Raw genomic sequence first — 21,019 nt, 5'->3', positions numbered from 1 at the left:
TCAAATTTAAACCAGTGAAGTATGACTATCTATTTTCCATTTTCACCAACACTTAATATTTCCAAAATTTCCCATTTTTACTGCACTAGCAGTTAAATATTTGTTTCCCTGAGTGCAAGTGAAACAGAGCATCTTTTCATGTATTTACTGGCTATTTGCATTCTTCTTTATGTGAACTATCTGTGCATATACTTCACCCATTTTTTTCTGTTAAGTCATTTGCCTTATTTTTATCCATTTATAGGAGGTCATTGTTTATTCAGTTCAGTTCAGTTCAATCGCTCAGTTGTGTCCGACTCTTTGCGACCCCATGAATCGCAGCACACCAGGCCTCCCTGTCCATCACCAACTCCCAGTTTACCCAAACCCATGTCCATCAAGTCAGTGATGCCATCCAGCCACCTTATCCTCTGTCGTCCCCTTCTCCTCCTTCCCTCAATCCGTCTCAGCATTAGGGTCTTTTCCAATGAGTCAGCTCTTCGCATGAGGTGGCCAAAGTATTGGAGTTTCAGCTTCAACATCAGTCCTTCCAATGAACACCCAGGATTGATCTCCTTTAGGATGGACTGGTTGAATCTCCTTGCAGTCCAAGGGACTCTCAAGAGTCTTCTCCAACACCACAGTTCAAAAGCATCAATTCTTCGGCGCTCAGCTTTCTTCACTGTCGAACTCTCACATCCATACATGACTACTGGAAAAACCATAGCCTTGACTAGATGGACCTTTGTTGGCAAAGTAATGTCTCTGCTTTTAAATATGCCATCTAGGTTGGTCATAACCTTTCTTCCAAGGAGTAAGCGTCTTTTAATTTCATGGCTGCAATCACCATCTGCAGTGATTTTGGAGCCCCTAAAAATAAAGTCTGACACCGTTTGCACTGTTTCCCCATCTATTTCCCATGAAGTGATGGGACCAGATGCCATGATCTTAGTTTTCTGAATGTTGAGCTTTAAGCCAACTTTTTCACTTTCCTCTTTCACTTTCATCAAGAGGCTCTTTAGTTCTTCTTCGCTTTCTGCCATAAGTGTGGTGTCATCTGCATATCTGAGGTTATTGATATTTCTCCCGGCAATCTTGATTCCAGCTTGTATTTCTTCCAGCCCAGCGTTTCTCATGATGTACTCTGCATATAAGTTAAATAAGCAGGGTGACAATATACAGCCTTGACGTACTCCTTTTCCTATTTGGAACCAGTCTGTTGTTCCATGTCCAGTTCTAACTGTTGCTTCCTGACCTGCATACAGGTTTCTCAAGAGACAGGTCAGGTGGTCTGGTTCCCATCTCTTTCAGAATTTTCCACAGTTTATTGTGATCCACACAGTCAAAGGCTTTGGCATAGTCAATAAAGCAGAAATAGATGTTTTTCTGGAACTCTCTTGCTTTTTTGATGATCCAGCGGATGTTGGCAATTTGATCTCTGGTTCCTCTGCCTTTTCTAAAACCAGTTGTTAAATTTTGCCCATCATAGGTGTTGAAATATTTGTTTCTCTTTCATCTTGTATCTTTTGCTTTCTTTTATGCTATGTTTAATCATAAACATTTTCAGGTTTCTTGAAGTTTAATTTATCAGTTTTATTGAAACTGGGTTTCTTGTCTTGCTTAGGAGGCTCACCCCACCCAAGGTTATAAATATATGCTCCTAAATTTCATCATTTTATACTTCTACATTGAAATCTTTAAAATATCAGAAACGTATATTTTTTCATTTGAACAAAATTTCTTTATTTTTGCATTTAAAAAATTAAAATACATGGACTTCCCTGGCAGTCCAGGAGTTAAGACTTCACTTTCTTGTGCAGGTAGTATGTGCTCAATCCCTGGTCGGGGAGCCAAGATCCCACATGCCTGGCAGCCAAAACTGACACACAAAACAGAAAGAGTGTGGTAACAAACTCAAAAAAGATACCAAAAAAACTTTAAAAAAATAAAAATACAGAAATATAAAAAGAACTTTTAAAGACACAAATCCCTCATTTCCTATTACCCCAAAAAGTTTTGTTAGTTTTTGCATATTCATTTTCAGTTGTTTATGATTGCAATCACTAATATCCATACAGTTTTGAATTCTGGCTTTTAATTTTTTTTATTTTTTAATTGGTGATAATTGCTTTACTATATTGTGCTGGTTTCTGCCATAAAACAACTCGAATCAGTCATCAGTATACATATATATATATACACTCCCTCTTGAGCGTCCCTCCCAAAACGAATTTTATTATTGAGGTAAAATTCACATACAGAGAAAAACACAGATTTTTAAGGGTACAGTTTTACAAGCTTTGACAAATGTTTACACCCATGTGGGGCTTCCCAGGTGGCTCAGTGGTAAAGAATCTACCTGCCAGTGCAGGAGACACAGGAGACTTGGGTTCAATCCCTGGGTCAGAAAGATTCCCTGGAGGAGAAAATTGCAACCCACCCCAGTATTCTTGCCTGGAAAATCCCATGGACAGAAGAGCCTGGGGGCTTCAATCCATGCAGTCGCAAAGAGTCAGACACAACTGATCGGCTGAGCATGCATACATACATCCATATAAACAAAAACTTATGGAGATACAGAACATTTCCATCACTCCAAAGAGTTTTCATGTCGCTCTTCATCATCAGTAGAAGACCTCACTGACAGCCACTGTTCTGATTCCTACTACATGTCAGTTTTGCCCATCACTAAATTTCCTATTGATGGACTCTTATAAAAGAACTCTTTCGTGTCTATCTTCTTTCACTCGATACAATGTTTCTAAGATTTTTCCATGTCATTGCTAGCTGTATTTCATTGTATAAATATATGAGTTTACCTATTCTCCTGTTGAGGGATATTTGGGCTGTTTCCAGTTTGGAGAGTCTATTAATAAGCTTCCACGATCCACGAACATTCACGTACACATCTTTTTATTTTTTTGGATGATAGGATAGATGTTTTCATTTCTCCCCAGGGAAATACCTAGAAGTAGAAATGACACATCTCAGAGAAGGTGAAGATTCAAACAATTTAAGAAACTTCCAAAATGTTTTCCAGGATGAGTATACCATTTTCTATACCCACAAACAAATTACGGTTCTGTTGCCTCACACCCTTGCCAACATTTGGTGCAGCCTTCTTAATTTTAGCCACATCAGTGGGTTTGAAATGGTTTCTCACTGTGATTTAAATTTGCACTTTCCTAATAACTAATGATGTTGACTCTCTTTTCATGTCCTTAATACCACTTAAATTGGGAGATTTATCTTTTATTATTGAGTTATATAAGTTCTTGATATGTTTTAGCTACAATCCTTTTGTATATGTACAAATACATATTCATATACAGATGAATACACTTTTCCATCTCAGGCTTTCGTTTTCATTTTCTTCACAATGTCTCTTAATGAGAAAGCACACTGAATTTTAATAAAGTATAACTCATCAATTTTTTATGTATAGTTAGTGATTTTCATAAGAAATCTGTGTCTTCCATGAGTTTACAAAGATATCCTCCTATGTTTTCTTCTAGAAACTTTATAATTTACCATTTAAATATGTCAATGATTTATTCTTAATTAAGTTTTGTTTATAGTGTGAAGTAGGCCTTGAAGTTCATTTTTTTCCATGTGTTTAATCAGTTCTCCCAGAATCACTAGAAATCTTTGAGAGGACAAGACTAGTCCAGTCAGAATGGAAAGATAAAAAATAGCTGCAATGCCTAGGGCCGTCAAAGATAAGGAGAATTAGGCATTCTTATATAAGCTGGTATATAAATATAAATCATAAGTTTATAATACCTTTCTTCAAAGCAATTTGGCAAAAGATCAAGTTCCTTGAAATATCTAAAAACCTCAAACTAGAAATTGAATTTCTAAGAATTTAGGCTAGGGAAATAACTCACATGCCCAAAGATTTCTATACAACAATAGTCACAGGACAGAGGTAATCTAAGTGTCCAAAATCAAAAAATAGGTAAAATAAAGTATGATACTTATAATAGATTTTTAACAGAATTTTATGTAGCTATTACAATTTGGCTCATAAATGTTTTACAATCTTTTATATATTTGTCAAATATTAAGTGAAAAAGAAGTATAAGACATCAAACATCATTTAACTACATTTTGCAAAAAGATGAAGTAAAAGATCAGAGGGATATACACCAAAATGTTCTACTCTTAAAAGAATAGTTTGCTCCTTGAATCCGTTAATTCTTTAACCCTCTACAAGATTAGGAGTTGGGGTTACAGGTCATGATATTTTTCTAGTCTCTATCTCCTTTTTTTTTCTTCTACAATTATCATATGTTGTTTTTGTACTAAGGAAGAAAAAGACAATAATTTTAAAAGAAAAATTAGGGAGCCTCTAAACCCATTATGTATTTTGGTCACGATTCTTCCCCAATCAACTTCAAAACAGCTGTATTTCAGTTAATTGCTACTTTCCCCTGGTGCAGATATCAGTGTGGCTACATGGCAAATTTACAATGGCTGGCCCTCTCCTCAGCACATCTATTATTTTCATCACAGCTCTGGTAGGTTTGTGTCATGCAGGCAACCATAGAGAAACAATGAAGCAGCTCATCATTGCTGCCACAGAGCCAAACAAGAAATAAAATACTAAGTTGAGAAAAGGAGTCATTTGTATCAGTTATATCCAGAATTCCAGCTTTCATCTAAAGAAGAAAATTAGGGGAAATTGGAATTGCATTTAGTGTCCATGTGTGATAACAAAGAGAACCTTGCTCCTCACCTATTCCCTTCCACCTCCATACAATTCATGCTATCATTTTATATATTTGATTTGCTTATGCAGATAATAAAGAGGATATATTGATTCTTATTCTGTTTCTTTTTCTATGTCTGTGATTTAATTTTTGCTCTATCAGTGGGCCACATTTGACCATTCCTGGAACTACAGGCTTCTCTTATCCCTTGAGCTAAAAGCACAATTTGTTATGATCTGTTACCCTCTTCTGAAGTCAATTATTCTACTGGGAAAGGAATAATTTGCTCCCAGCTCCTGTGCACTCTCTAGTCCTCCACAGAACTGCATGATGTTGAAACCAGGAAGGTCTTAGAGAATAAAAGCCATCACTTAGAGTGCTCACTGTAGAACAGGCATTATTCTAAAAGCCATGCATATATATTAACACGTTTAATCCTTACAACTTTAGGGTAGATTCTATCATCATTCCAAAGATCAGGGAACTGAGACACAGAGAGGTTAGGGTCAGTTGTCCCATATCACACAAGAAGCATCCCAGGATTGGAACAGAGGCGATCTGGCACCAAAATCCCCTTGACCTCCACGCTCTACCTCACGGTCATCACACGAACATCCAGTCCTCTGTAGACCACCAAGTACCATTCTTACTATAGAAAAATTAGAAAACACAGACTACAAAAGTGATACATTATTCATGCATCTGTCTTTTATTTTTATTTATGGTGTTTCTGACAGAGTACATTTTACTCTGTATGTACCAGATCTTTCTATCTTAAATTTTATGGTTTCTGCCTATGACGGCATTGTTAAATTTCCATACCTCCAGATGATATATAGATATAGTCTCCTGCATTTGCTTCAGTTCTTCTACATTTGTTTACTTATTCTATACCCTATTTACTTCAGTTATTTTTTTTTTTTTTTTATAAATTTATTTATTTTAGTTGGGGGCTAATTACTTTACAATATTGTAATAGTTTTTGCTTCAGTTATTTTGAAACATTTATATCTCTCATTTGAGTGGAATTTCTTTTGATGTGTTATGAGGTAACTTTTCCACAAATTGTTTAGTCTACTGTCTGGAGTGATTTACAATACATTAATCCTTTTCCCGCCGATTTTAAATGTGACCTTTATCACAAGAGTCTGTTTCAGCATTTTTCCTTCTAGTCCATGGATCTGTCTCTTACTGGGACTCTTTTTTCCTATATTCTGATTTTTAATACATTTTAATATTTTATTGGGAAACATTCTCCTAAAATTTATCAATCTTTTGCAAAGTTTTCCTCAATATTTGGAAAATAATTGATATCATTTAATCTAACCTCTCATTCAAGTCCCATTTTCGCGACCTTCAGAAAGAGCTTCCTTAAAAAAATCACAGTGTTACAGTGTTTTATGAATTATTCAAGTAAAACATTCTCATTATGTTAAAAATCCTATAATTTAAAATCTTATAAAAGAAACTGAAAGCCACCCTATTCTCACTGTCCATCAATAATCTGCCTTGGGGTGCGTATCTTTCCATCCTTCTTTTTATGTGCCCACACACACTTACATATACTACTGAATTCCATATTTTATACTGCATGAAACAAGTTTCATGTAATAATACACTGTGCATTTCATTCCATGAAAGTGTGGGTTTCTTTTTATGTGCCCCTGCCAGCACCCACCATCTTCTTCCAACTCGGTTGTTTTTTAGTAACCTTTTGGGTAAATGAATATAAAAGATAGGGAAGTAGAATTTTACACTTTCGCCATCTAAAAAATCTTAACTTAGGAAGAAAAGATCAAACACTGGGTCTCTCACACAGGGAAGATGGTGAGTAGAAGGAATCACAGTATTTTTCTTTTTTTTTTTTTTTTTTACCCTTTTTTCAAACAGGGTCTGTTTCATAAGGTAAGTCATGAGTGTACAGTAAGGGAAGATGAGATATTTCTTAACCCACCCTCAGTTAACAGACTTTTTCCCTTTAATCTTTTTAGGTGGGATAATTTAGTTTTATGATTTTTTTTGTTGTTCCTCCATAGGCATTTTCATGCAAAGTTGGGAAAGGCTATGTCAGAAACTGCTAGTGAAATTGAAAGGATTGGTCACTAAGTCGTGTCTGATCCTGCGACCCCATGAATCATAGCCTGCCAGGCTCCTCTGTCCATGGAATTCTCCAGGAAAGAAAACTGGAGTGGGTAGCCATTCCTTTCTCCAGGAGACCTTCCTAACCCAGGGATCAAACCTGACTCTCCTACATTGCAGGCAGATTCTTTGCAGTCTGAGCCACCAGAGACTCCTAACCAACTACTATTTCAAACACTGCAGTTTCCTATCATTAGACTCAATTAGGGGGTCTTGAAAGCCAGTGAAACATGAAAGCAAGGGAAACTGACCTTCCCACCTCTGCTATGCTTGAGCCTCTTTCACACAGATTACAAACACTAACCTGGGAACTCACACAGGTCAAATGGGGATAAATCGCTATAAACAGCCACAATTTTTAAAATACTTCAAGCATTAGGTTGAGGTTAATTAGAAGGATGAGTTTTGTCATAAGGCCAAACACTTCCTCTAACCTGAAGGAAAGATCATTCCGAGCATGTCATTCAAGGTGACAGAGAAGACCTAGTATCACTCAGTTCTCTTCATATTTGCTGGTGTAATTTTTTATATGAGCTTTTTACAATTTTCTACTTGAACTAAGGAATTTGAAGAAAAATAAAATAACTAGTACCCATGTTCAATATTCCTTTTCACAAGTGAATATAGTCCCTAGACAATTTCCTTAGAGAAAATATCAGTTCAATGAAAAGGAATGCTGAGAGCACAGAATGTGATCTGGGTTACAAAGCAACAGTTCGTACTGGTAAATGATGAGGGTCATTCACTAACGAGCTAAATACAAAGGATCAAAATACGCATTTTACATCTTCAAGTCACTTGTTGAAATACTGCAGTTTAAGTGTAGCCCGAGGAAGAATATTCTCTAAAATAAAAATGTTTGACTTGATTCTTCAGTAAGTGATATGCACTATTGAGTTTCCAGGGGTCATAAAAATCTGTCCTTTATGCTCTTGCTATGACCAGGTTTGGACTTGCAACTACAAGCTACTAAAAATACTAGTGGAATTAGCACAGGGTTCCCTCAGGCGCTTGGAGCTGAAATCCTACGCCTAGAAACTGCTGTCAGTTTTGAAATCACCCTGCTTGGCTGAGTCGATTGCTCGTTAATGCGCATGTCTACTGGGAAGCAAGGGTCCTGTTGCGCCAGATTTGGAAGGTGTTTTCCGCATATACCAAAAGAGGGAGGGAAACTCTCAAAAATATCTTTCTTCCTTATTTACACGGCCACTATGTTATTCTGGGAATGAATACATTACTGTCAATGGAAGGGTGTGTAAGTATTCCTCGGTCTTTTGCATCCGTCCCTGTTCCTAAAACAGGTTTGTGTTTATGTGATATTTCAGGATGAAGCACCTAACCTGAATCCTGGAACATAGTACCAACAGATGTTGGAGGAATGAATGATTCAGAAAAGCAACTCAGAAACTCTTTTCCAGGAATTATATTGCAAAATACTCAGAGCCCAAAGCAATTCACTTGTTTTTAAGTACTAGTATATTTCTTGTATATACCAGTACATTTCTGGACTATAAAGAGGCTGAACGCCAAAGAATTGATGCTTTCTGGCTGTGGTGCTAGAGCAGATTCTTGAGAGTCCATTGAACACAAGGAGATCAAACCAGTCAGTCCTAAAGGAAATCAACTCTGAACATGCATTGGATGCTGAAGCTGAAGCGCCAATAGTTTGGGCACCTGATGCAAAAAGCTGAATCATTGGAAAAGACCCTGATGTTGGGAAGATTGAAGGCAGAAGGAGAAGAGGGTGACAGAGGATGAGACAGTTGAATGGCATCACTGATTCAATGGACATGAGCTTGGGCAAACTACGGGAGATGGTGAGGGACAAGGAAGCCTGGTGTGCTGCAGTCCATGGGATTGGGAAGTCAGATATGACTTGGCGACTGAACAACAACATCAATATTTCTTGTACCTTTCTGTTTGTTTCCATAATGCTCATCCTTATCTACATTTTGGACAGTAGTTTAGGAAAGCACAACCTTCTTTGCCAACATAGCCTTACCCCTAGCTTCTGTCTTTCTGAACTTTCTCCTAAATGAATCTCCTCAGGATCCTTCTATCTTTGCTCAAGCCATTACTGCCTTCTCAGATGACCTCCTGAAGACTCATCTATAACAATTTGAATGATTTAAGTCACAGCTCAAAATTCATCTCTTGTGAGACTCTCCCCAGCAGCCAGCCAGCCCCTCCCACCTATCTTCACCCCTCAACACATCCACTAAGTATGTGCTCATTGCCCTGACATTTATACTGTTCTTTCTTGATAGTTCTCAAAGTACTTATGTTGTGCGTATATTTTATGTCTCCTTAATTATAAATGTCTTCAGGAAAGTATCTTTTCCATCTTCTGGACACACTCCCTTTCACACTGCCCCATAGGATCGATTTCCCTGTGTTCTGTAAAGTAAGAACTCAAAGAATGCTTCACTGTTTAAAGATCTCACTTCACAATGTATCAGTTAAAGCACAAAGCAGTTTTTTGTTTGGCAGTTCTCTGGATAATCTGTACAGCCCTATGCATCTGGCTTCATAAACACACATCTCATAAAGTCACAACCTACACTCTGGAGATATCTCCTAAATGCTGATCTTCTATAAGACCATCCTTACAGGACCTTGCAAGTAATTTCAGGTCAAAAAGTGTTTTTCTTTTTGTGTCTAGAGCTTCCTTCTGCTTGTCCAACATAACAACAGACTCTTCGAGAGAAAGGTATCACTTCATAAAACCATCTTTACTCTGGGAGCAAAACAACTTTCATATTTTATTATTGTACAAAGTAAAAAATATCAACCACCGTCCTGCTCCAACTTCTCAAGTGATAATGCTAAAGGAACTCAGGAAAGAGCTTTGTAAGGCAGGGTAGGGTAGTCGGCTTTTCTTCTAGGGCACAGGCAGCCACTGGAGCGCTTTAAGAAGAGTAAGTCTTTCTTAAAGATCACTCAGGCTGCAGGGTGGAGAGCAGCTCATGGCGAAGAGGATTACAGAAGGAGGCTATAGAGTAGTCCCCCTGAGGATGGCCTGGACCATATCAATCTCTCCTAAGGGCATATTGGAAAATCAGTACAGTACAGTTCAGTTCAGTTCAGTCGCTCAGTCGTGTCCGACTCTCTGCGACCCTATGAATCACAGCACGCCAGGCCTCCCTGTCCATCACCAACTCCCGGAGTTGACCCAAACCCATATCCATCGAGTCGGTGATGCCATCTAGCCATCTCATCCTCTGTCGTCCCCTTCTCCTCCTGCCCCCAATCCTTCCCAGCATCAGGGTCTTTTCCAGTGAGTCAACTCTTCGCATGAGGTGGCCAAAGTATTGGAGTTTCAGCTTCAACATCAGTCCTTCCAATGAACACCCAGGATTGATCTCCTTTAGGATGGACTGGTTGGATCTTCTTGCAGTCCCAGGGACTCTCAAGAGTCTTCTCTAACACCACAGTTCAAAAGCATCAATTCTTCAGTGCTCAGCTTTCTTCACCGTCCAACTTTCACATCCATACATGACCACTGGAAAAACCATAGCCTTGACTAGACAGACCTTTGTTGGCAGAGTAATGTCTCTGCTTTTCAATATGCCATCTAGGTTGGTCATAACCTTCCTTCCAAGGAGTAAGCGTCTTTTAATTTCATGGCTTCAGTCACCATCTGCAGTGATTTTGGAGCCCAGAAAAATAAAGTCAGCCACTGTTTCCACTGTTTCCCCATCTATTTGCCATGAAGTGATGGGACCAGATGCCATGATCTTAGTTTTCTGAATGTTGAGCTTTAACCCAACTTTTTCACTCTCCTCTTTCTCTTTCATCAAGAGGCTCTTGAGTTCTTCTTCACTTTCTGCCATAAGGGTGGTATCATCTGCATATCTGAGGTTATTGATATTTCTCCTGGCAATCTTGATTCCAGCTTGTGTTTCTTCCAGCCCAGCGTTTCTCATGATGTACTCTGCATATAAGTTAAATAAGCAGGGTGACAACATACAGCCTTGATGTACTCCTTTTCCTATTTGGAACCAGTCTGTTGTTCCATGTCCAGTTCTAACTGTTGCTTCCTGACCTGCATACAGGTTTCTCAAGAGGCAGGTCAGGTGGTCTGGTATTCCCATCTCTTTCAGAATTTTCCACAGTTTATTGTGATCCATGCAGTCAACGGCTTTGGCATAGTCAACAAAGCAGAAATAGATGTTTTTCTGGAACTCTCTTGCTTTTTCAATGATCCAGCACATTACCATATGTAAAATAGATAGCCAATGGGAATTTTCTTTATGGCTCAGGAAACTCAAACAGGGGCTCTGTATCAACCTAGAGGGGTGGGATGGGGAGTGAGATGGGAGGGAGGTTGAAAAGGGAGGGGATGTATGTATACCTATGGCTGATTCATGTTGAGGTTTGACAGAAAACAACAAAATTTTGTAAAGCAATTTTCCTTCAAGAAAAAATAAATAAATTTTAAAAATAGCTTGTAATAATTTATAATGGAAAATAATCTGAATATATATATATGTGTGTGTGTGTATAACTGAATCACTTCAGTGTACACCAGAAACTAACACAATGTTGAAAATTAACTATACTTCAATAAAAAAATTTTTGTTTGAAAGCTAGATATTATTCAAGCCCTAAACTTGTACCACACCATTTAAGAGAGAAGAAAATACAGCTCAGACTCAGATTCTTCAACCTGCTTTCTTTTCCACAACTATTGTCACCAAATATTTTTCAGTCAGTTCCTATGGAGTTAAACTGGTCTCAGTTCTGAATGCAGGGATCCAGTAGCTGGAGTTGATTTCAGAGATGGCAAGTTTAAGCTTCTCATTTTATGGGTGAGGAGACCAAAGTGAAGTGACTTACAACAGGCACCAGGCTCATCTGTGACAGCACTTCACTTGCCAACGCAGTGCTCTTTCCAGACAGTCTCAGATAATACTAGATAACTTGAGCATTGTCAAAGTTATTTGAGGGGAAAAAAAAAAGTCAGCAAAACTGTGTGAGCACAGTACTGATGGTGACTAAATCACTGTTCTTATTCAAAACAGACCTCATTATTTTCTGACCAAAGTTGGATTCTACTCCTTAGAGTGAACTACTGTGCCTTCTCCTTGGATAAAATCACCATGAGCCTCAGAAAATGCCTCTAATCGCTTAATGAGTGGCAAGAAGAATTGCAGATGTTCAATTGCCTTAGTGTCACCTGGGGAGAGCATCTTCCACCTTATACTTCCAAAGGGAGACTAAGACGGTTGTTACTGTTACAACAAATGTGTGGATGGAATGGAAAATGTACATGACTTTTTTTTCAGGGTTAAAAGAGACATTGCAAAGAAATTTCTCACTTCTGCTATGTATGCTTCAGGCTACACCTCCACCCTCTAGAGATCAAATTCACTCTTTCCCACCTTCACGGGTAATTCAGGAGGATGTTTTGAGATGCAGTAAAACAGTAGTGAAGGATATGAACCTTTCCGTGGGTTCACATTCAAAACCTCAGATGTGGAGTCTACTCCTAAAGACACAAATCAAACCAGCATGATCTTTCCTGGGAGATGATTCCTGCTTTTTCACCTTCTTCCCTTTGACAAGCATGATGTGCAGCTAGGAAAAGCCATTTTCATAAATGTTTCATTCTCCTTCCTCCAGGCACAGTGTCGCTGGAGCATGAATTATGACCAGCCTGGCCGACATGCATCTTTCCAGGAGCGCATCCTTTCTCCTTTGCGGTCACAGTGGTGCCTCTGGCAGAAATGACTAGATGAAAAGAGCTTGTATGTCTGCTGACCAATCCCTTGCCCGAGAGTCTACCAGGTGGCATATTTATGTTCTTTTCTCAAAGCCAACATGACCTGGGTTTTCTTTCCTTCCTGCTTGGTGGCCAACATAGGGAAATCCTACTGTGGCCAACTTCCATTCCCACCCACAATTCCCATTGCAAGCACTATTTACGCCATGCCGTATTTGAACAATAAATTACTGTTCGTAATTTTTTTTTAATGGTGAACAACTTTCATGGTTGCTGAGTGATAATATTCATCAGTGTTGCTGATCAGGAGAATCTGTGGGTATTTCCTACTGCCGCTGTAATCACAGCACTCCTGGGGACCAGGAGAAAGGAACATGAGGTAGCTCCAAATACAACCCCTCTGACAGTCAGTCTCCTTCATCCACCCTGGAATTCTTCCCCCTTACACATTCCTACTCTGTAACATAAAACTATCCACAGAAGCCACTTAATTTATTGAAAGGTCCTTGTGAAATACTTCCGTAACACTTAGAAACATAGAAGTTGCTGAAGTGGAAAAATGGAGCCATCTTTAAAAGGAAACGCTCACAATGAGAGAAAGCAGAAAGCATTAACCCTGAGAGGACTGCATTCGTGAGGACTCTGCTTCTCCTGAGGCCCCAGCACACTGGTGGTGACTCTGCCCACCCAGTCACCCAGCTTAAAACCCTCCTCTTCCTCACCTCCCTCTGACTCACCACCAACACAGTCAGGTTGTACCACTTAAATATTTCCTCAGTGCATCTGTTCATCCCTAACCTGTCTTGGCACTGATTCAAAGCATGATTATTTCTCTGCAACAGTAGTTCTTGTGGTTCTCAAAGTGGGGCCGGCATACCAGTAATGTCAGCATCACCTGAGAACTATCTGGACATTCAAATTCTCAGGCCCCACCCAGACACACTTTGTCTGACACTCTAGGGTAGCTCTCTTAGCCATTCTGGTGCCTTCCAGTCTGGGAACTACTGCTTTCTTGCCATAGCATCCTAACTTATCTCCCTGCCTCCTGTCTTGCCTCCTTCCCTGATACTGCAACTTCCCTTAACGACCTCTCCAAATATGAGTATGCTTCTGTCAATTTCCCTGCTTAAAACCTGCCAGTGGTTCCCTCTTGCCCTCTAGATAAAAATCCTAATTTCCTAGAATAGCATGTAAGGCCCTCCCTAATCAGTAATTTTCCTCCCCTCTGTTGATACCCCTACCAAGTGCCCTAGGATCGAGGTATACAAATTGCTGCCCTGAACGCGCCTGTTAAAGTGCATGCTGCCACCTCAGCTGGGGAAGACAAGAGATCAGAGAAGGTTTCACAGAGGCAGAGTTCCTTGTCTGGGTGTTAAAAGAAAGGAGAAGGAAGCTACTCCAGGTCCAATCCTGGTGGATACAGTGGTCACAGAGACACTATTATACACATAGGACTCTTTATCACTATGGGACTCAGTGGCCTCTGGGTTCTAGAATCAGAGATGCTCTTGCAGGGGCAGAAGCTCATGTCAACAGATAATGCAGCTGGTAGCACAGGAGGCCTGGCACCAATAGCTTTTTCAGGCTGTGCCTTTCATTCACAAAAAAATTGTTAGCAATATTCATGTGAGAGCAAAAGATATATTGGTGTATTAAGGGGCAATCAAGGATGAGAAATAGGAGAAAAAAACATCACTGATAGCTTGTTAACATGAGACAATGCTGGCTGTGTGACCTTGGGTGATGAGTAACTTCTCCATATCTTTGTTTTCTCATTTGTAAAATAGGGATAATGATAGGACCTACCTTACAGAATTGCAGTGAATAGGAAACAAGATTTTGAATGAGAAGTACTTAACATAGCTTGGCACATAGTAAACACTCAAAAAATTGTAACCATCATTATCACCAATATTAATTTGTCAGGGGAAACACTGACTGAAACCATCCACCCTGGCCAGGCACCATTGTAACTACTTGCATGAGTTATTTTACAACAGGTGGTCCTGGTAAGGAACAAGGAACACGGAGAAGAATTTGGGAAAAATCAAAAGGAGACACCACATGTCCTACCATCCTCCCAGAATCCTCCCTGCTGGAATCCATCTCAGCTGAGCAATGTGTGCCCCACCAGGAAGGACAATGAGTCAGGATGGCTGGCCAGAGACAACCCAGAAACTAATCCCTTCACCATAAAGCCTGAGACTGCAGACCATGCAGGAGAGCAGTTCTCCTGGGCTCTCCGTCCCTACTGCTCTCCGCCTGGGTGCCCTTTCCAGTCAAGCCTCTTGCTTTGGCAGCATGTGTTTCTCCTCAGACAATTCATTTCCAAGCGTTAGACAAGAGCTCACTCTTGGGCCCTGGAAGGGGTCCCCCTCCCTGCAACAAAATTCTTGATATTTTAAGAGACTATCAAGGCCACACGGTATGTATCTGGAGGAAAAGCGTCTATATGGGACAGAACATGTTCTAACATCATGAGAGCATAAGATCCAAAATGCTTATATGGATTCAGTCTTTGTATTTCTTCCCCTCCAATTCATTCCAAATAGTAGATAGATCCATCAGAGGTCCTCACTGGTGTAGTTACCAGAGTTTCAAATAATTTGTTCCAAGGATTTGATAAGACCATAAGCAGAGTTTCTAACAAGTTTTATATGACTTACCCAAGATGCAGCCACAGGTGGGACCATTATCTGAGAAGATCTAGCTCACAGAATGGAACTTCACACAGAGTTTTCTCAATAGCTAGGTTTCCTTTTGACAAATGACAGTATTATTTATCAGTTTCTGGTGATAATTCCCATGCCATGTGGAATGGATTGTCTCTAGCTGACAAAACTGGGGGTGCTTCAACAAGACAGAAACATACTATTCTCACTTCTGCATTCTGTCCAAGTTCCTCTAATGGCTGGCACAGGTACCTAGCTTGACAAGGTATTTATGGCACAATCCAGATCAAAGAACATCACCCCTCTGCTGTTCTAACAGTGTATCTTATGAACAAATTCTTGTAATTATTTGTCATGGTGGAGATTCTAAGTTTCTCCCAAGCTTTCTAAGTTTGCTCCCTTCATCTTAACACATAAGCTTCAAATTTTAGAATTAATAAATTGTGATTGAGAGACCTAGGTAATGAAAACTGAACTGCGGCCGCTAATTCATATAAATGGGGCTATCAACAAGAGAATGCAGGAGAGTTTTTAGTAGAATTATAGGAACTATAATGAAAATAATGACCTAGAGGCAATTTTGTCCTCATCATCTCAGTAACTGCTTAGGGGTCTTTGGGTTGATTAGCAAATGTTTATTATGAATTTGCATCTAGCCCTAATTGGCTCAAATAACACATTTGGCTTCTCAGTAGGAGTTGGATTGCCATAAGCAGAAAAAAGAAGGAAAAAGTTACAGAGTTATAGCTGAAGTAGCCTGACTTTGAATGAAGGAGTTTCTAACACACTCCTGTAGGTTCTCCATGTCCGTGATAACAACTACGTTTATGGAATGCAAAATCTGTTCTCAATACCATGTTAAATACTTCTATGGATCCTCTCTTTTCATCTTTACAGAAAACCTACAAGGAGGCTGCTATTAACATTAGCAATTCATAAATGAGGAAAGTGATGTTTACAGAGTCTTAATTTGCCCAAGTGCAACAGCTGGTCTGTGTGGGGCAGCAATAGCCAGACTGGGCCATCTGATCCATGGAGCCCTTGCTTTGAATCACTGGGCCCTGTTGCTGCCAAATTGACTCTGAAAGCCTGGGTTTCTGAGAAGTTCTTGGGACATTACAGTTCTTTTAGCTGATCGTCTTTCTCTCATTTCTTTAGTCACTAAGCAAGTTGGGACCAATTTTCAGTGCTTCCTGGAGAAAGATGATTTAGCACAATGAAGAATAACTCAGCTTTGATCACTCAGATACATACCCATGACTAAGCCTCCACTTGACTGTCATGTGAACATGGCCAGTGATTTCAGCTCTCAAAACCCTGTTTCCTCATCTAGAAAACAGTAACAAAAGTACCTGCTTACTAAATTAGATGAGTCAATGTATGTTGTCTTATCAGTGGACTGGTGGTGGTCATGCATTTGATGAAAAGATACCAGTGTTGCACTGTAAGTATTAGCATTATTTTATAAAAAGTTTGTCTAGAGTTGAATGTTTATGCACACCCACACTAGGTCTCCATGTAAAATGTGTCTTGTTACAGTAAGTTGGGGCTGAAGTTTTCAAGCACTAATCCCTCCTTAGTGCTGGAAAAGGTCAGTTTTCATTCCGATCCCAAAGAAAGGCAATGCCAAAGAATGCTCAAACTACCACACAATTGCACTCATCTCACACGCTAGCAAAGTAATGCTCAAAATTCTCCAAGCCAGGCTTCAGCAATACATGAACCGTGAACATCCAGATGTTCAAGCTGGATTTAGAAAAGGCAGAGGAACCAGAGATCAAATTGCCAACATCCATTGGATCATTAAAAAAGCAAGAGAGTTCCAGAAAAACATCTATTTCTGCTTTATCGACTGTGCCAAAGCCTTTGACTATGTGGATAACAATAAACTGTGGAGAATTCTGAAAGAGATGGGAATACCAGACCATCTGACCTGCCTCTTGAGAAACTTGTATGCAGGTCAGGAAGCAACAGTTAGAACTGGACATGGAACAACAGACTGGTTCCAAACAGGAAAAGGAGTACGTCAAGGCTGTATATTGTCACCCTGCTTATTTAACTTATATGCAGACTACATCATGAGAAACACTGGGCTGGAAGAAGCACAAGCTGGAATCAAGATTGCTGGGAGAAATACCAATAACCTCAGATATGTGGATGACACCACCTTTATGGCAGAAAGTAAAGAAGAACTCAAGAGCCTCTTGATGAAAGTGAAAGAGGAGAGTGAAAAAGTTGGCTTAAAACTCAGCATTCAGAAAACTAAGATCATGGCATCCAGTCCCATCACTTCATGGCAAATAGATGGGGAAACAGTGGAAACAGTGGCTGACTTTATTTTGGGGGGGCTCCAAAATCACTGCAGATGGTGATTGCAGACATGAAATTAAAAGACACTTGGAGGACTTCCCTGGTGGCTCAGGTGGTAAAGCATCTGCCTACAATATGGGAGACCTGGATTTGATCCCTGGGTCAGGAAGATCCCCTGGGGGAGGAAATGGCAACACACTCCAGTACTCTTGCCTGGAAAATCCCATGGATGGAGGAGCGTGGTAGGCTACAGTCCATGGGGTTGCAAAGAGTCAGACACAACTGAGCAACTTCACTTACTCCTTGGAAGGAAAGTTAAGACCAACCTAGACAGCATATTGAAAAGCAGAGACATTACTTTGTCAACAAAGGTCCATCTAGTCAAGGCTATGGTTTTTCCAGTAGTCAAGTATGGATGTGAGAGTTGGGCTATAAAGAAAACTGAGTGCCGAAGAATTGATGCTTTTAAACTATGGTGTTGAAGAAGACTCTTGAGAGTCCCTTGGCTTGCAAGGCGATCCAACCAATCCATCCTAAAGGAGCTCAGTCCTGGGTGTTCATTGGAAGGATTGATGTTGAAGCTGAAACTCCAATCCTTTGGCCACCTGATGGGAAGAGCTGACTCATTTGAAAAGACGCTGATGCTGGGAAAGATTGAGGGCAGGAGGAGAAGGGGACAACAGAGGATGAGATGGTTAGATGGCATCACCGATCAATGGACATGGGTTTGGGTGAACTCCAGGAGTTGGTGATGGACAAGGAGGCCTGGCGTGCTGCCTTTCATGGGGTTGCAAAGAATCGGACACGACTGAGTGACTGAACTGAACTGAACCCCTTCTTCCTCCAATCCTTTCCTCTGAGAAGTATGTGGTCCCTTTCCACCCTTTTTGTTCTTCCTGCAGTGAGAGGTGGAATGTCTATTTCCTTGGGATTTTAGCTTCCTGGCAGAGATATTAGGAATATACTCATCACAAGAAAATAAACTCTTCTCTAAAGGCCCTTTCTGACTTGGGAAAAAGAAACCTAGAACTTATTCACTTGAAGCTGTTTTAAGTTCTTTGTATAGGGACACATACTACACTTGATCTTAGCCAAAAGACTGAGAAGAGAGTCCCTTGGACGGCAAAGAGATCAAACCTGAATGTTCAGTGGAAGGACTGATGTTAAAGCTGAAGCTCCAATAATTTGGCCACCTGATACAAAGAGCTGACCCATTCAAAAAGACCCCGACGCTGGGAAAGATTGAAGGCAGGAGATGGGGACAACAGAGGATGAGATAGTTGGAGGGCATCACTGACTCAGTGGACATGAGTTTGAGCAAGCTCTGGGAGATGGTAAACCGGGCGTGCTGCAGTCCATGGGGTTCCAAAGAGTCGGACATGACTGAGCAACTGAACAACAACAAACAGGGACACATGGTTGCTAAACATCATGATGATGATTTCATAATGTATTTAAATGTCAAACCACTATATTGCACACCTGAAACTAACATAATATATACACCAACTATATTTCAACAGATAAGTAAATAAAGTTTACTCAAAATGTTTTAAAAATGAAGCACAGAAAAAAAGTATTATAAGTGGCAGAAATTTAGTCTGACTCTCAAATGCAAGCCCCTGGCAATTCTGAACATAGAAGAAAGCCCAGAACACTCCTCTGAGCAGGTGGTTTGCTAATAACTAAGTATTCAAAAAATTTCCTACGTGAAAGTGTCTGGTGATTGGGCTCAATCACCTTATCCTGTTTCTCTCTTGGTTTTCCTGTGTTTATCCCATTCTCCCAACACCTTCTGGTTATTCCTTTACCTCCTTATATCCTTCTATTCTTCCTTCCAGCCTGAAAGCTTCCTGGAAAACAACCTGCTGATTTATTACTCTTCAGCATGTATTTTTAATGACAATTACACATAACCAACATCCTTTAATCGTTTTGAATCAGCACAACTCTTCAGTAATTGAATGGTCATCAAAAACGGTAGTTGGGATAACAACTGTTTTCACTTGCAATCTGCCATTAATCCATTTTGGGGCATTGTACTTGCACGGAGTTTTCCAAGTTCAAGCAGCACCTCTACATAGTGACTCATGTGGCTGCCCTTTGCTTTGCTAATTGTGCGTGCTGACAGTACAATAGATGTACATTCAGAAGACAGCCTCATGGAAGTAAGCAGCTCTATTAACAACCTGAAACACTGGCACAGTCATTCTGAGCCAGTAGCACCATTAAGTACACAAAACAAGATGAATGATACAGTACACGAGGTCAAGCAGAATCCCTTTCAATACAGAATGAAAGAGACACCCTATTTACCATAAATGCAAGAGACAATTGTCATCCTGTGATATAGAGTTTCTTTTCTTCACTGCGGACTATCAGGAAATGTTTCAATCATATTAGCTGGGTTTTTCACTTTTACCATAATAATTATTATTGACAGATTCATTTGGGGGTAAGAAATGGTGTCTGAGAAGAACACAGGATTGCTGCAGAGCCCAGGGTATGGGAGCAGCTGTGCATTATAAAGCAATATGTGGCATGATGAGAAAAGCATTCTTCCCTATCCTATTAATTGTTGGCACTATCTGATAATCAAGACTTACTGACCCCTCCCACCCTCCAGCTAGCACATATTTGTGTCTAGTAATGCACCAGGGCCCAAACACGAACTCAACTCTGGGTAATGTGTTAGTAACATTAATCTGAACTCTACCTATCCCCTCTGCATTGCCTATAATACAATTTGTGAATAATAAATTCCTTCTAACAGGTTAATGGTTGAGTAAATAATACAATGCAAATGATAAATTACTGCACAGAATTTTAACTGTTAACTACAAAGATGATTTTGAAATATGGAAAATACTTTAGACATGAGGTTAAATAATAAACGCAGAATTCAAAACTGTCAGAAGATTACAGATATGTAAAAACGCAGTTGGAAGTAGAGAAAGAAAAGGCAAGCTGTTGTATTGAGAGACAGAGGATGACAAGCAATTTCTTTTTTTTTCTTTTGAAGAAACCCTTTAACATTCCTGTGAAATTCATATAATAAAAGTTATTTTAAAATCAAAGCCCCTCTCTTATGAAAAAGTCAGTTACTTCTTACCATGAGATCCATAAAATTAAACCTGCGTGTGATAAATGCTGAATTTTTTTTTTTTTTTTTTTTTTTTGCAGGTTCAAAAACAGTGTTGGGATCTGCCAAGGAATCAGCTCACATTATTCAATGTCAGACACATTTACACTCACATGTATTAGTAATTCCTTTGGTTGACTGTTCCTTGCCGTTGTCATGGCAACGGTTTCCACTGCCATTAGAACCTCTAGGGCCCAGCCTCCTTCATATATTTTTAGGCCATTCCTCTCCTAACAAAGCAATTAATACTTGTGGCATATCTGTATCAGAAGCCCCAGTGGCCCGCTCTGTCTCCTGGCACTGCTGAGCACTTGGTTGCCATCATTTCTGCTTTTGTAGG

At 39.8% G+C, this 21,019-nt stretch overlaps 1 protein-coding gene across 4 annotated transcripts in view; it reads right to left on the bottom strand.

Moving 5' to 3' along the window:
- Positions 1–21,019, bottom strand: part of PLPPR1 (phospholipid phosphatase related 1) — a 646,134-nt gene that overhangs the window by 564,849 nt on the left and 60,266 nt on the right. For 2 of the 4 annotated variants that reach the window (XR_014077698.1, XM_081573017.1), the window contains exons 1-2: positions 20,650–20,821; positions 2,799–2,944 (exon numbers count right to left, since the gene is read on the bottom strand). The gene's annotated coding sequence lies outside the window, so the exon portion shown is untranslated. Of the gene's footprint in view, positions 1–2,798; positions 2,945–20,649; positions 20,822–21,019 lie in introns of those variants that run through there. The other 2 variants (XR_014077694.1, XM_081573011.1) reach the window with 1 other exon arrangement.

This window comes from Giraffa tippelskirchi, chromosome 1 (genome assembly GCF_054371585.1).
Source record: "Giraffa tippelskirchi isolate mGirTip1 chromosome 1, T2T-mGirTip1v1.2.pri, whole genome shotgun sequence".
Classification (NCBI taxonomy): Eukaryota; Metazoa; Chordata; class Mammalia; order Artiodactyla; family Giraffidae; genus Giraffa; species Giraffa tippelskirchi.
Note: the sequence above shows the minus strand (reverse complement) of the source record. Positions and strands in the feature narration are given on the sequence as shown.